This window comes from Macaca thibetana, chromosome 5, assembly GCF_024542745.1.
Source record: "Macaca thibetana thibetana isolate TM-01 chromosome 5, ASM2454274v1, whole genome shotgun sequence".
Taxonomy (NCBI): Eukaryota; Metazoa; Chordata; class Mammalia; order Primates; family Cercopithecidae; genus Macaca; species Macaca thibetana.
In genome coordinates, this window is record NC_065582.1 from 100,942,493 (window position 1) to 100,960,226 (window position 17,734).

A 17,734-nucleotide genomic window follows, 5' to 3' on the forward strand; every position below is an offset into this window, starting at 1 on the left:
TTAAGTTTCATAAACCCAGCACCAGCCATCTCATGGATTTCCTGTTCAAATACTTATTCATTCCTTCTGGCTTACTAAGGTTCCCTTTTGTGCTTTTATGTTAATTTGTTTCTCCCCTTTAGAGTGCCCAGCTTTTGCTCAAGTAGGCCCTGAGGCTGTAAATTTCTCTCCCTACCCACAGAATTCCTTCCTTTAATATCCATCTGAAGACATTACTTCTCATAAGAAGTTTTCCATTATTAAATAAGTGACATGCACCAAGTTTTTTTTCATCTCATTGCCACAATCCTGTTGTCACATTACAAACTTCCATCATCTGCAGGGTCTGGAACTATCAAGTGGGATAGATAACATGGCCTGGCTGCTGTTTTCTTTTTTTTTTTTTTCATCAGTGTGCTAGATCTTCCTGGACACGCTGCACATATCCTACCTCCGTCTTAGTGCCACCGTGGACTCTGGAATGGGCCGTTTTAAAAGGCAACCTTAAGCACTTCAGTCTAATTTAATATTAGTGGCCTCCACACCTCTGACTCTTGTATTATTAGAATTGCCTGTTTGGCTTTTATTTTCCAGTGTGAACTAATGAAACAGACACGAACTGAAGTACCCGTTGGTTTCGCGGTCTCCACCTCGAAAGGAAATCCAAAAGGAGTTTCTGGCATGTGTGGTGTTGCTTAGCAATTTACCCAAACAAACATGTTTCCTCCTCATTTTTTTCCCCAGTACTTATTTACTCAAGAACATTGTAAAATCAGTTTTTACCACTTGACATCTGAAATCATTAGAAGAAAATCTGGTGTTTTGGGCTTTGTGAGAAGAACTGCTAACCACAGTAAGACTTTGACTTTACTTTGTTTCTCATTTTGCTGCTTTAATAACATAAAGCTAGAATTTATGGCCTTCTTCATGACTAGATTTTGGTTTGGATTGACCTGCATACATCCCTGTCTCTGTGGGGGTTATCTTGGCACCATAATTGGCAAGCACCGTGATTTTAATGACCTAATCTCTCTATCTCAATTTCCTTCTGTGGATAATGAGGTTAAATACCCATCTTATAAATCCCCCACGGGATTTTTGTTGAGGACTAATGAAGGAATATTAATACATTTATAAACATTTACTGAGTGTCCACTACGTGCCAGGCACTGTGTTGCATTCCAGAGTGACAAAGATAAGACATGATTCCCAACTTCAACAGGATCAAATCTTATAGTTAAACTGCCTGGAAACATCCTTAGATCATTCTCAACTTCTCTACCCATAAAAACTTAGGAATCTTTCTAGACTCAGACTTCGTCTCTCCCTGGAACCTTCCATAGACACAATCTTGACCCCTAGCCTGAATTTACATGCCTCTCTACCCTGTAAACCTTTATTCCAACATTTGCCACCTTATACTGAAAGTATCTGTTCACATAAACATCTTCCTGAGTGGCACATAAGCTCCTGGAGAGCAGGGACCCTGGCTTATTGAATCCATCATTTAGCTGCTCGGCAGCCAGTCCGCTTTCTAGTGCAAGTTTTCTTGGGGACAGCCGCACCCTCCCACCCCAGCTGCCATTCTTAGCCTATGTGTGTCTCAGGTGTGGCTGACACCACCGCTAGCTCCCAAGTGGTGACTGTGGAGCTCAGGCTTGGCCAATCAGCACCCCGTCCCCTTGGCCCCTGTGAATGGTATTTCACAAGTATGTTATCCTGTTCTGTTAAAAAAGATTAGGCCAGAAATTTTTTTTCCAGTTGTTGGAAAAGAAAAGCTTTTCTTCCCACCAGATTTCGAGTTGTAAAGATGTAAGTCCAGACAAGCTGGCAGCCAAAATGTTGATGCCCAGGGGAAAAATGGCGCCAACACTAGAGATACAAAAAATATTTATAACGTGGATACTGGAACAATACTAAAATTGAACTAATGTTTGGGTGGCCATGCTATTCAAGAACATTATGAAATACATTTTTATCATGTGCCATGTCCTGGTTTTGTCAGATGCAGATATGATATTTATTATTTATATTTTTATCCGGGTTCAAAATAATTTTGAACAATGTGGGGCCAAGAATGGAGTTCTTTGAAATACTGTGTGAGGCTCTTCTTTTCATCAACTCTAGTTTATTCACTAATACCCTTTGGGTATAGTTGTTTTTTAAAAAACTTTAAATCCAATTTTCAATAGCCCAGATTTTTCCAAAGCTTATCAGAATTTTTTTCAAATACCTTTTGATGCCAACATGAATGAGGCTTCCAGCATTCCCAGATCTACCAGACTTTTCAGAGTACCTGTTTTATGTCCACTTTATACAATCTTAGATATGATTAGGATGCTAAAGAAGTTGTTTATGCCTGCAAGAAGCTTGTAACTAGCTTGCTATATGTGGATAAAACATTTAACCAATAAGAGCTGTATGACATTCTTCTGGGAAGGGTTTTTTATTTTGTTTTATTTTAAATAAAGATTCTGGAGTCTAACTTCTAGGGATTCTGATTCATTATGTCTCAGCTAGGTCCTAGGAATCTGTGTTTTAAGAGAGCAGAGCAAAGAGACAGAGAAAGACCAGGTTCTCAGGACATCATTTGAGCCACTGAGTTAGCACTGATTGAAGCTAGATCCACCCCTGGACTCCATGAACCAAAAAATATCCTTTTTAAAAAATTTTTTTAAAAATTTCAACTTTGCCCTTGCCCCTTTCCCTCCTTCCCTCCTCTTGTATTCCCCACTGTCTATTGTTGCCATCTTTATCCATGGGCAGCCAATGGTTAGCTCCCATTTAAAAGTGAGAACATGTGGTATTTGGTTTTCAGTTCCTATGTTAATTTGTTTAGGATAATGGCCTCCAGCTGCATCCATGTTGCTGCAAAGGAGATGATTTTGTTCTTTTTCATAGTTGCATAGTATTCCATAGTGTATGTGTACCATGTTTTAAAAAATCCAATCCATCATTGATGGGCACCTAGATTGATTCTATGTCTTTGCTATTATAAATAGTGCTGCAGTGAACATACAGGTACGTATGTCTTTGTAATATTATTTACAGCATTCCCACCAGCAATAAATAAGAGTTCTTTTTCCACATCCTCAACAGCAGTAGCATTATCAGTGTTTTGGATTTTGGCCATTCTAATGGGCAGGCAGTTGGATCTCATTGTTTTAATTTGCAGTTCCTTAATGACATATATGTGGGGCACTTTTCATATGCTCAGTTGCCATCTGTATATCTTCTTTGGTGAGGTGTCTGTTCAGGTTGTTGGCTCATTTTTTTTCCTTTTATTTACCAGGGAAAAGCATGACTGCAGTATGCTACTACCACAAATTACGCAGCTGAGTTTCCCACATTTGCAGAAATCACAGGGATAAGCAAGTCTTCAGTGGACTAGAGAAGCCTTGCCCTAGGAAAAACTACCCTTGTGGTCATGGTATCTACCTGCCTGGTAAGTCTTTGGGGCCTATTTTTCAGTCGGGTGGCTTATTTTCTTGTTGAATTTTAAGGGTTCTTTGTGTATTTTGAATCACAATCCTTTATCAGATAGGTCTTTTGCAAATATTGTCTCTTAGTCTGTGGCTTATCTTCAGGTTTTTTTTTTTTTAATTTATCAACTTTTTTCAGTAGCTGATATAGTTTGGCTCTGTGTCTCCACTCAAATCTTATCACCAATTGTAATTCCCACATGTCAAGGGAGGGAGGTGGTTGAATTATGGAGGCAGTTTCCCCCATGCTGTTCTTGTGACAGTGAGTGAATTCTCATGAGATCTGATGGTTTTATAAATGGCAGTTTTTCCTGCATCCTCACTTATCTCTCTTGCCACCAGGTAAAGAAGGTCCTTGACTGTGAGTCAATTAAACCTCTTTTTTTTTTTTTTTTTTTTAATTATACTTTAAGTTCTAGGGTACATGTGCCCAATGAATTAAACCTCTTTTCTTTATAAGTTACCCAGTCTTGGATAGTATGTTTATAGCAGTGTGAGAACGGACTAAAACAGTAGCCTTTGACCTTTCTTCTAAAGATAAGGATATTAGCAAATGCAAACTTTTTACCAACAAACACCTTTTAAAATAAATATCTGTTACATTGCCAAAGTCTATAAACTATTATTTTGTTGTACAACAGTAAATATAACTTATTTTATATATTTTAATTTTTCATTGTTCACTACCAGTACTTTTTTAAAAGCATATTATCTTTATAGTCATTAACACATTTGTTAAATTTCTGTTTTATAGAAGATAGTTCCTAATATTGTTTAATTTACAGAGATAAAAGGGAAAATACGCAGATCCAACTTCCAAGAGCATTCAATATTATACACCAAGCTTATTCCTGAAAACAATGACCCAGAAAACCACATGAAAGAGTTTTATTATGGATATCCTAAAACAAGTAACTATACGTTTCAGATATATATAGAATATTCCACAGTTCCTATAATCAAAATTCATAAGTTTTCTGTTCACCTTCAATGTTTGTACAGAGTTACACACCACTGTTATATCAAAGCAAACCGTTAAAAATAAAGCTAGTTTTTCTCTTTTTTTTTCCAACTTTTATTTTAGACTCAGAGGTACATGTGCAGGTTTGTTACCTGGGTATATTGTGTGATGCTGAGATCTGGGGTGTGAAAGATCCTGTCATCCAGGTCCTGAACACAGTACCCAATAGTTAGTTACTACGAGTACTTTACAAACATGAATTTTTCTTCCTTGAATTTTTTTCTCTTGATTTAATCCTTCTTGAGTAGATTTTTTATTAGGTGTTTTTTTTTTGTTTGTTTGTTTTCAAAGAACAACCCATTAAAGCTTCATTATTCCCCAAATCTGTTCAAAATTAAGAAAGCCTTTTTGTTACCATAGTCATAAAATGAATGGATTGGGCATTGTATTTTTGGCTCAATCTTTTCTCCTTCTCTTTAGGATTTTCTAAATATTCCTCTACTTTCCTCTACCATTAAATGTTTTTATGGGAAAAGTAGGAGGTCAGATTAAACCCATTGTTTTTCTCTCAGGCTGAGTAGATGACTTTATTTTATTAGTATTATTTTTTGGCCCAAAAGTTATGTCTGTTTAGTGAAATTATTGTTATTACTTTCATTATTGTTATCCTGCTCTCAGATACATCTTTCTGTTGATTGTTCAGCATAATTATTTACCTAGGAGGTATTGTGCATATTTAATCAGCAAATTCAAATTTTCACTTATTTTAACAAGGTTTTCTTTTTTTATAATTTCAAATAATCTGCTGTTTTATTAATTCTGTAAATTTAGCAATACCTATTATGCATATATTGAGCTACTGTGTCATGTTTCTGTATTATCTCCTTTCTAATTTCTCTTTTTGTCATTTTCTATTTTTATTTTTAATACGATTTTTATAAATCTTGACCTTCATATTATTGTACCATTCATGATTTTGTGGTTTTAAAGGTGGCTTTTCTTTTCCTAATTATTTATTTAAAATCTTTAATTCCTCCTGTGAATTCTGCCAGCTCACTTTTCATTTTTCCATGGTCATGTATTTTATTTTATATTTTTCATTCTTTTTTAAAGTTAAAATTATTTTTAATGGATTTCTGTTCCGGGCTCTGATGGAGCAACAGGGACAGATTTACCCTCTTACTTAAAAAAAATACAGACAAAATTTATAAAGGATGGTTCTCAAACATAGGACAACACGGACCATAAACAGTAATTTTTCAAAGAAGATAAACAAAGGAAGTAAACCCTATGGTTTCCCCACTGATTCCCTAGAGAGAGATTCCAAGCTACAAGTCTCACTCAATTGAGAAGACAGAGTTTGTTGAGAATTTGGGGAAAATCAAAGTGGACAGAATTCACAAAGAGCTAGAAAAAAGAGTATTGGCACAGAGAAAGAGCTCCGGCTAACTCCAGAGAGTCTCCCTTGAGTTTTCAGAGCACGCGTTTGGGGAACCCATCTGAGGCAAGGGAAAGAACTACCGGAAAGAAGCAGGTGGAAAAATTCCTGATGTTCACGTAGACCAAGAAATTTCTCAAGTTTTTGTCATCTGAAGGGGAGAAATCTTATACTATATGAGGTGTTGAGGAGAATACTCAGAAGGACAATGCCTCTGTAGTAGGACCAAACTAGTCTAAAGGCTGATCTGTCTTGTACGCCTCCTTGTGAAACTATTCAGCTAAGTATGTCACCAATTTTCTAAGTGAATCTAAGTTATTCCATCTAATCAGTTAAACATTTTCACTCTTTGTATGTTTTTATTATTCATTGTGGTTGTAATAGTTTTTGCTTTATAATATTTTGTTGGTCTTTCATTTGGTGCATAGTGGTTTATGGTATTTATATCTTTATTGGATCTTTAACAATGTGGAATAAATTCTTTGTTTCATTTCATGCTATTTGTTTTTACATTTTACTTCTTATTTGACAATAATGTTGCAAATCTTTAAAAATGTTTTAATTTATTTGTAAGGAAAACACCTAAACCAAAATGAAACAAAAAATGATGTAGGATCTATTATTATTATTTTCCATTATGTGAATCTTTGTCTTAATGCAGAGGCTTCGTCTATTTATATTTGTTGTTACAATTGATTTCTTTCATCATTCTGTTATTTCAGTGTTCTCTCTTTAAAAATACGTTCTTGTTGTTCAATGATTTCGTTTCGCTTTATGTACCATTTTCTTTATTTTGTCCTTCATATTTGCAAGCTATATAGCCTCTGTTAAATTCTATAAATGGATATCTTTAAGCATTCTTTCACATGTAATTTTCTAATGTCCCAGTAAAGAAAGAATTTGTCAACATAAAGTGTGTGTGTAGGCTGGGTGCGGTGGCTCACGCCTGTAATCCCAGCACTTTGGGAGGCCGAGGTGGGTGGATCACCTGAGGTCAGGATTTTGAAACTAGTCTGACCAACATGGCGAAACCCTGTCTCTACTAAAAAAATACAAAAATTAGCTGGGTGTGGGGGCACGCACCTGTGGTCCCAGCTACTTGGGAGGCTGAGGCGGGAGAATCACTTGAACCCAGGAGGCAGAGGTTGCAGTGAGCCGAGATCGCACTATTGCACTCCAGCCTGGGTGACAGAGCAACTCTGTCTAAAATAAAATAAAATAAAACCAAAAATATGTGTGTAAAATCCTTGTGCATACTGCTACCAGGGTTATTTTTATCTCTAATCCACATATATTGGTTTATCTGCAAGAAAATTAATTTTCAGAATTTTACGTAGGCTTATTTCCTTCTCTATTTCCTGCTCAACTGTTTTCTGGGATTTGGCATCTCTGCTCTGATAAATAAAGATATCAGGGAAGGGGTACAGTACAGAACATTACTGTCTTTCAGATCGCTAATGGAAGATGGAGGAATTACTGCAACGCTTTCTTGTTGGCACAAGTTCTTCATCTTTGAGTTAGCCATCAGACAGTGGGCAGGTATGAAGTGGTTTTGTCTTCTCTCCTCTTTTTTTTTTTTTTTTTTTTTTCTTGAGACATGGTCTCACTCTGTTTCTGAAGTTGGAATGCAGTGGTGCGGTCATAGCTCACTGAAGCCTTGACCTCCTGGGCTCACAGGATCTTCTTGCCTCAGCCTCCTGAGTAGCTAGGACTATAGGCATGACATCACGCCTGACTCTCTTTCTTTTGTTCCCTCTCTCACCTCCTCTTCCTGCTTCTTCTCTTTATCCTCCTCTTTTTCCTTTTCTCCCTCCTCCTCCTGTTTCTTGATTTCTTTTACCTTAAGCAAAATCTGGGGAAATCTGGAGGAAAAATCTGTGTACACTTTTTTGTCTTATAGTTAGGAGAGATTAGGACATACTCAGATGATTCGTTGGTGTAAATCTTCATCTTTATTCTCTGTCTTCATGGGCATTTTAGTGAAAGTTAGAAAAGGCGGTATGATGGGAGATTAGTTATATATCTTTTTTTGTAATTAAACTTTTTACTTTGAAATAACTATAGATTTACAGGAAGGTACCAAGAAATATACAGGGAGGTCCTGTGTACCCTACACCAACGCTTCCTCAGTGTTAACATCTTACAAAACCAGGTGCAATATTGGGACCAGAAAATTGATGTCAGTACAATCCATAGAGCTTTCTCAGATTTCAGTTATTGCATGTATGCATAGCTCTATGCAGTTTTATCACATGTGTAGCTTTGCATAACTGTCACCACCATCAAAATACTTAAAGGTATCGTCACCACAAAACTACCTCATGTTACAACTTTATAGCCACACTGTTTCATCTCCTCCATCTCTAATCTCTGACAACCACTAATCTGTTCTCCATCTCTATAATTACATTATTTCACAAATGTTATATGAATGAATTCTTGCACTATGTGTCCTTTTATAGTTGGTTTTCTCCACTCAGCATAATTTCCTCAAGGTTCATCCAAGTTGTGTGTATCAGTAGTTTATTACTTTTTGTTGCTGAGTATTCCATAGAATGCATACAGCACTACAGTTTGTTCAAGCATTTGCCCATTGAAGTACATTTGGGTAGTTCCAGTTTTGGACTATTACAGATAAAGCTGCTCTAAACATATACAGATTTCTGTATGAAAATAAATAAGTTTTCATTTCCCTAGGATATATAGCCAAAAGCACAATTTGTGGATCATAAGTAAGTCTGTTTAAGTTAAAAAAAAATGCCAACGTATTTTCCAGAGTCGTTATGCTGTATTACATTCCTACCAGCTGTATGAATGATCAGTTTCTCCACATCCTTGCCAGCATTTGATGTTGTCACTAATTTTAGTTTTAGTCATTCTGATAGGTGTGTCGTAGTGATATGCTATTGCAATTTTAATGTGCTTTTCTCTAATGGCTAAGGATGTTGAGCATCTCTTCATGTGTGTATTTCCCATCTTCGTGTCCTCTTTGGTTAAAATGTCAGGACATGTCTATTGTCCATTCCCTAACTGGATTGTTTGATTTTTAAATTTTGACTTTTGAGAATTCTTTATTGTGGTTTAGTAAAAAATATATTTCATCTTTGTCCTTGGTTCCAGATATACAGCTCATAAAACACTTTACTGTCCTGAGTGGCAAGTATCTTTTGTTTGCTAGTAAGATGACTGGTGGCCAGGGTCCCTGGATAGCTTCAGGACAGGGCCTGGTAACCAGAAAGAGCAAACCATGGTTATGAGGGTTGAAACTTTTAGTCCCTCTCCCTGACCTCTGGAAAGGGGAGAGGGGCTAGAGACTGGGTTCAATCACCAATGACCAATGGTATAATCAATCATATCTGTGCAATAAAACCTCTATTAAAAACTCCTAAAGCATAGATTTCAGGAAGCTTCCAGGTTGGTGAACAAATCAAGGTGCTGGGAGGGTAATACACTCAGAAGGAGCATGGAAGCTCTGCACACCCCTCTTTCCCCATACCTTGCCTAATGCATCTATGTCATTTGGCTGTTCCTCAGTTGTACCTTTTATAATAAGCTGGTTGTATTAGTCCGTTCTCATGCTGCTAATAAAGACATACCTGAGACTGGGTAATTTATAAAGGAAAGAGGTTTAATTGATTCACAGTTCAGCATGGCTGTGGAGGCCCCAGGAAACATACAATCATGGCAGAAGGAGAAGCAAACACATCCTTCTTCACACGGCAACAGCAAGAACTGCAGAGCAAAGGGCGGGAAATGCCTTTTATAAAACCATCAGATCATCCAGGTGTGGTGGCTCACGCCTGTAATCCCAACACTTTGGGAGGCTGAGGTGGGCGGATCATCTGAGGTTGGGAGTTCAAGACCAGCTGACCAACATGGAGAAACCCTGTCTCTACTAAAAATGCAAAATTAGCTGGGCGTGGTGGCGCATGCCTGTAATCCCAGCAATTTAGGAAGGCTGAGGCAGGAGAATCACTTGAACCTGGGAGGTGGAGGTTGCAGTGAGTCGAGATTGTGCCACTGCACTCCAGCCTAGGCAACAACAGCGAAACTCGATCTAAAAATAAATAAATAAATAAATAAATAAAAATAAATAAATCGGATCTCTGGAGAACCCACTCACTATCATGAGAACAGCATGGGGGTAACCGCCCCCATGATTCAATAACCTCCCACTGTGTTCCTCCCATGACACATGGGGATTATGGGAACTACAACTCAAGATGGCGTCTGGGTGGGGACACAGCCAAACTGTATCATGGGTAAACATGAGTAAATGTTTTTCTGAGTTTTTTTTGAGTTGTTTTCAGCAGAGTATTAAACCTGAAAGGAGGTCATAGAAACCCCTGAATGTGTAGCCAAGTTGGACATCAGTTATGGGTACCCTGGAGACCCAGGACTGGTGAGGACTGATGTCTGAAATGAGGACAGTCTTGTGAGTCTAAGCCCTTTAACTTGTGGATTCTGCACTATGAGTAGTTAGTGTGTAGACCTTTATATTCTAGATAAAAGTTCTTTGCAGGATGTGTGGTTTGCAAGTATTTTCTCCTGTTTGTAATTTGTCTATTCATCCTTTTTGTGGGAAGTTTCACAGAACAAAGGTTTAAATTTTTATGAAGTCTGATTTATAACTCTTTCTTTTTATGGATTATTCCTTTGGTATGAAGTCTAAGAACTATTTGCCTAGTCCTAAGTCTGAATATTTTCTACTATTTTATTTCTAGAAGCTTTATAGTTTTATATTTTACATTTAAGTCTCTGATCCAGTTTGAGTTAATATTTGTACAAAGTGTGAGGTTAGGGTTTTGTTTTTGTTTTTGCCTATGGATATTCAATTGCTGCAACACTGTTTATTGCAAAGACAATCTCTTCTTCTTTATAAGATTGTTTTCCTTCTTTTGTCAAAAACAACTGGGCATGTTTATGTAGGTATATTTCTGGGTTCTCCAGTCTGTTCCATAGATCTATGTTTCCATTCTCCTGCCAGTACCACCCTTTCTTGATTACTGTAGAAAGGGTGATTTATTATTCTTTTTCAAAATTGTTTTGGTTATTCTTAAAGCCTTTACCTTCCCATATAAATTTTAGAATAAGTTTCTCTATGTCTACGAAAAATGCTGATGATTTTTGGATAAAAATTGTGTTAAACCTACAGATCAATTTAGGGAGAACTGACCTGTTTATATGTTGAGCCTTCCAATCTGTGAACATGTTGTGTCTCCCCAGGTATTTAGGTCTTCTTTTTTATAATCAGCATTTTGTAACTTTCTTCATACAGATTCTGTACATGCTTTATTACTGGGGTCTCCAACCCCTGGGCCAGAAACCAGTACTGGTCTGCGGACTGTTAGGAACTGGGCCACACAGCAAGAGGTGAGTGGTGGGCGAGCAGGCATTACCACTTGAGCTCCACCTCCTGTCAGATCAGTGGCATTAGATTCTCATAGGAACACAAACCCTGTTGTGAACTGCTCATGCGAGGGATCAAGGTTGCATGTTCCTTATGAGAATCTAATGCCTGATGATCTGAGGTGGAGCAGTTTCATCCCCAAACCATCCTCCCCACTCCACCTCCTGCCAGTCCGTGGAAAAGTTGTCTTCTATGAAATGGGTCCTTGGTGCCAAAAAGGTCACTGCTTTATTAGACAGACACTTACATATTTCATTTTCTTTGAAGCAATTATAAATGGTATTATGTTTTTGATTTTGGTTTCCATTTGTTCATTGTTAGAATATAGGAATTCAGTTGATGTTTGTGAGCTGATCTGTATTCTGCAATCTTACTGAACTCTTAGTTCTAGGAGTATTTTTGTAGATTTCTTAGAATTTTCTGCATAATCATGTTATCTGAAAATAGAGACAGTTTCATTTTCTTTTCTCCAATCGGTGTGCCTTTTAATTCTTCTTCTTGCCTTATTACAGTTCATACAACTTATAGTGCTATGTTGAATAAGAGTGATGAGAGGTGACATTCTTTTTTTTTTTTTTTTTTTTTTTTTTTTTTTGAGACAGAGTCTTGCTCTGTCACCCAGGCTGGAGTACAGTGGCATGATCTCGGCTCCCTGCAAGCTCTGCCTCCCATGTTCACACTATTCTCCTGCCTCGGCCTCCCAAGTAGCTGGGACTACAGGCACCCACCACCATGCCCAGCTAATTTTTTGTATTTTTAGTAGAGATGTGGTTTCACCGTGTTAGCCAGGATGGTCTGGATCTCCTGACCTTGTGATCCGCCCACCTCAGGCTCCCGAAGTGCTGGGATTACAGGCGTGAGCGACTGCGCCCGGCCAAGAGGTGACATTCTTGCTTTTTTTCCCAATCTTAGAGGAAAAGCATTCAGCCTTAAGAATGATGTTAGCTGTAGATTTTCCTAAATGCTCTTTATAAGGCTGAAGAACTTCCCTTCTGTTCCTGAGAGTTTCTGGGCTTTTTTGTTTCTGTCTTTTGGTAAATTTTGAATGGATGTTGAATTTTGTGAAATACGTTAGCCACATTATTGATATTATCATGGTTTTTATTCTTTAGCTTCTTGATATAATAAAATATATTGTTTGATTTTTAAATATTGAACAAGCCTTGCATACCTAACTAAATCCGCCTTGATCGAGGTGCATTATTCTTGCTATTGTTGAATTTGATTTGCTAACATTTTTATGTCTACTCTTGTGAGAGATATTGATCTATGCTATTCTTTCTTTTTCTTTTGATGCTGTCTTTGGTTTTGATATCAGAGTAATTCTGGTCTCATAAAGTGTATTGGAGAATGTTCTCTTCTATTTTCTGGAAGACAGACAGTGTGTAAAATTAGTGTTAATTCTTCTGTGAATGTTTGGTAAAATTCTCCAGTGAAACCATCTGGGCCTGGAGATTTCTTTTTTAGGAACTTTTAAATTATGAATTGAATTTCTTTACTACTTATAAGGCTATTCAGGTTGTCAGCTTCCTCTTGACTGAGTTTTGATAGTTTATGGTTTTTAAGGGGTTGGTTGATTTCTTCTAAGTCATTGAATTTATGAGTATAAAGTTTTTCATAGTGTATTAGATTTCCAGGGCTGCTGTGACAAGTACCACAAACAGGGTGGTTTAGAACAACAGAAATGTATTGTCTCACAGTTCTAGAGGCCAGGGCCTGAAATCAAGGAGTCAGCAGGGCCATGCTCCCTCGAGACCCATGGGGAGAATCCTTGCTTGTCTCTTTCTAGCTCTGGTGGCTGCTGGCAATCTGCAGTACTTCTTGGCTTGCAGCTACCTAACTCCAACCTCTACCTTCATTGTCACATGACATTCTCCCTGTGTATCTCTGTCCTCACATGGCCTCTTCCTATAAGGACATCATCATGCTGGAATAGGAGCCCACCCTGCTCCTGGATGACCTCATCTTAACTAATTCCATCTGCAATGACCCTGTTTCCAAATAAGGTCACATTCTGAGATATTGGGGGTTAGGACTTCAACATTTCTTTTTGGGTGGGGGGAATACATTCACCTCATAGCAGTAGTCTTCTCTTATTAGCTCTTTAATGGCTGCGGGATCTGTTGTGATCTCCCCTGTTTAATTCCTGATATTGAAGATTTGTGTCTTCTCTCTTTTTATCTGTGTCCATCTTGCTAGAAGATTTTCAACTTTATTAATTTTTTAGAAAAACCAGCCTTTTATTTAATTTCCTCTGTTGCTTTCCTGTTTTCAATTTAATTGGTTTTCATTTATATCTTTACTATCTGCCTTCTTCTGCCTATGATGGTTGGTTTGGCTTTTCTTCTGGTTTCCTGAGATTGGAACTTGGATCATTTATTGGACCCCCACCACCACCCGAGGAGTCTCAGGAGGCACTGCGAAGTCCAGCCTGGCTGCATTCTGCATGGCATCAGCACCTGCTCTGCTTCCTCTCCACCACCTGTGTCTGGAATGATAAAGAAGGTGATGTATGGGAAAGTCAAGTATTTGAGCTGTACCTAGATAAGGCCTCCCCTCCCTCTTTCTCCCAACCTTCAAAAAGTTGGATGTATCATGTCCTTACAAGAATTTTGTTCTTTTACTCAATAATAACTTCAAAATGAAACCTCGATACATTATAAATGATGTCGGTAATACTAAGGACACCTTTGGCACCCTACTTTTAGATTTCCCCTTAGGTCTGCCCCGCATTTTTTTGGTGGAGGCTCAGAGGCAAACGCTCTTTGCTGTTTCTGGTTGTTGATCTATGCTCTTTCAATGTGACTAGAAGAGCAGATTCAGCTACATAGGTCTCTGGGACTTATGTGTTTGCATCTTTGGGGGAATATTATCAGAAATTTGGATCTAATATGCAATATCTATCTACACTCTGGATTAAAATAATCACATTGGATTAGTCAAACACGAGTCACTATGGTATTTAGAATAAAATAGATAAGTCAAAGAGAGTGCATCGAAATAATATTGAAGTTCAACTGGCAATGTTTTAGAGAATGCATGCTTTCTGGATGTTTTGAGTGGAAAATATAATTATGCTTCAGTAAGTGAGCTACTAAATTGAAGAAGTATAAAAAACCACCTTATGAAATTGTGAAGTAGAAAATAACCTTTTCTTTAATCTTTGCAAATAGGTTTTTAAGGTCCTTTTTGCAAGCTCAGTACAGGACAATATCAGAATTGCTCATTATAGTTCTTTGCCTCTGCCTTGCTCCACTGACAAAGCTGAATCCCGTGGAAACTTGGCCATTATGCTATAATTGCAATCAAACAGTACTTGGAGCCAGTGTTACCAGAAACTTGAAAAATTGGGGGTGGCAGAGGAGAAAAGGCCATGCCAGGAACCAGGAAAAATACTTTGATTCACAGTTAGGCCATATCATTGCCATGGGCAGGGGATGAAAAGATTCTCTCACTAAAGAAGACCTGCATCAAAGGGAGTATCTACAGGGTTATTGAAGAATGCATAGGTGATGGGAAATTGGTCTTGACATTTTTTTATTTATAAAAATTTATGAATGCCTTTTTTATGATCTTATGAGGTGAATAATGAAGGAATTGTTCTGAGACTTTTATATCAACGGCTGAGACACTATCTCATGGACATTATTCATTGTACATTTTTCTATTCTCCCTGCTCTATCTCCTCTCCCAATTTTTGGAACATTTTTAAACCTTGAGAAAAATTAAAAGAATAATATGCTTTGCCCATAGTTTCTTCTCTTTCTGTATACCTTTTTTCTGACTTCTTAATAATGTTTTTTCCCCTCATGACAGCCTACCATTGAATTTTTTTTTTTAACACTGTAGAAACAGCCTTTTTTGGTTGCAACATGGATTGGAAGAGGAGGGGATATGATAGCTCCCACTCCTGGGGTAGCATCTGCAGACTCAGTCGCCACTTTCCAAAAAGCTAAAAAGAAATTTTATTGTGTACATTTAAGGTATACAACATGATGTTATGGGATACATATAGGCAGTAAAATGGCTTCTGTAGTGAAGCAAATTAACGTACCCCCATCATCTCATATAGGTACCCTTTTTTATGTGTGTGGCAAGAGCAGCTAAAATCTACTCATTTAGCAGAAATCCCCAATACTGTACAATTTTATTAACAGTCGTCCTCATGTTGTACACTGGGTCTCTAGACTTGCTAATTCCCCATGTCTGCTACTTTGTAACCTCTAACCTACATCTTCACATTTCCTCTCCCAGCCGGTATTTTCTGAACCAGTGGAAAGTAAATTACAAAAACCATGGCACTTCATCCCTAAATATTTCATTATTCTTCTCTCAAGAGTAAGAACATTCACTTTCATGTACAATGCAATGATCACATCTAAGAAAATTCTCAATAATTCCACAATATCATTTAATATACTGTGTATATTCAGATTGCCACAATTGTCCTCAAAATGTTTTTTATGACTGTGTGTCTTTTTCAATCCAGGAGCCAATCAAGGTTCATGTTTACCTTTTTTTTTTTTTTTTTGAGACGGAGTTTCGCTCTTGTTGCCCAGGCTGGAATGCAATGGCGCTATCTCGGCTCACCACAACCTCCGCCTCCTGGGTTCAACTGATTCTCCTATCTCAGCCTCCCAAGTAGCTGGGATTACAGGTGTGTGCCACCATTACAGGCATGAGCCACCACACCCAGCTAATTTTGTATTTTTGGTAGAGAAGGGGTTTCTCCATGCTGGTCGTGAACTCCCAACCTCAGGTGATCTGTCTGCCTCAGCCTCCCAAAGTGCTGGGATTACAGGTGTGAGCCACCACGCCCAGCCTATGTTTTACCTTTTATACCTGGTATATTTTTAATCTAGAATACTGTCTTCTCTCTTGCCCTTTTTCTCTTATCAAATTGTCTTTTGTTGGATTGGCAGATTTGGAAAATTTAGAAAAGGATGCTCAATGTCAAATAAACAATGAATCATCTTTTAGCATAAAATGTCCTGTGCTCATACTAAAAGCTAATTTGTTATTTATCTGAAAATCAAATTTAACTCAGTATCCTGTATTTTATGTAACAACTCTGCTTTTTTTTTTTTTTTTTTTTTTTTTTTTTTTTTTTTTTTGAGACGGAGTCTCTCTCTGTCGCCAGGGCTGGAGTGCAGTGGCCGGATCTCAGCTCACTGCAAGCTCCGCCTCCCGGGTTCCCGCCATTCTCCTGCCTCAGCCTCCCGAGTAGCTGGGACTACAGGCGCCCGCCACCTCGCCCGGCTAGCTTTTTGTATTTTTTAGTAAAGACGGGGTTTCACGGTGTTAGCCAGGATGATCTCGATCTCCTGACCTCGTGATCCGCCCGTCTCGGCCTCCCAAAGTGCTGGGATTACAGGCTTGAGCCACCGCCCCCGGCCACAACTCTGCTTTTTAAAACGTTCAGACTGCCGGGCACGGTGGCTCATGCCTGTAATCCCATCTACCGGGAACGCTGAGGCAGGAGAATCACTTGAACCTGGGGCAGGGAGGAAGTTGCAGTAAGCCGCGATGGCGCCACTTCACTCCAACCTGGGTGAAAGAGCGAAACTCCATCTCAAAAGAAAAAAAAGCTCGGACCAGTTCTATTATAGAGTAGTTCAAATGCTGGATTTGCTTGTTTTCTAGTGATTTGATTTTGTAAACATTTTTTACAAAAATTTCTAGATGATGTTGCATATTTCTTATTGCATCACACTGGGTGGTACATACGTACAAGTCTCATTTGTGAAATTCAGTTTGGTTACTGACTAAAGATGGTAACTACAAATCTCTCTGGTTAAAAGTGCTTTGTTTCTTTGTGAATTATTAAATAATTGTGGGGTCATATTCTGAGAGCAGGTGAATATTCTGAGACCAGGTGAAATGTTCTCAATCATCTTCTGCACAATAATTTTAACATTCATTAGTGATCACTTCCTGAATTATTTCCTTGTGGGTTATGAAATAATTTTTTAATGTTAGCATTCCTTCTACTTTTATTGCTAGTTGACATTCATCTATAAAGAAGAATTTTCCTTCTTTAATCCTGTCTTTCTTGTAGTATCACTATGTACTAATGGAATTTTAAAAATTCAATTTGTTATAGTTCATAACTGTCATTATTCTGTTATTGCTCAAATTACCCCAGTTTTGGCCAATGGAAGCCCCTTGCAAGTCTGCTGTGTGGTCCCTTGGATATAACCCCATTTTGTCCTTGCGTGCTTGCTTTCATCCTATCATGAAAAAATGTCCCAGGCTCATTTTTGTACTCTTGTTGTCCAGGAGGAATCAGCCTTTTCCCCAATGACCTGTGCCAGCTGTCAGTTTTGTGCCTCCCTGCTCCAAATCCATTGTCTCGGCCCTGCTCTGTGATACTGCTGGAGTTGGACCCTGTGAACATGCTTCCTTTGCCAGCTGGCACAGTGGCAAGCTTTGTCAGTAGAGGGCACTGGAGGGACACTGCTGTG

At 38.2% G+C, this 17,734-nt stretch overlaps 1 non-coding gene across 1 annotated transcript; it reads right to left on the reverse strand.

Annotated features, from left to right (window-relative positions):
* Positions 1–3,268: 3,268 nt before the first annotated feature.
* Positions 3,269–3,432, reverse strand: LOC126955888 (U1 spliceosomal RNA). The gene has a single exon (XR_007726173.1). It is a non-coding gene; the product is annotated as a U1 spliceosomal RNA (small nuclear RNA).
* Between the last annotated feature and the right edge of the window lie 14,302 nt (positions 3,433–17,734).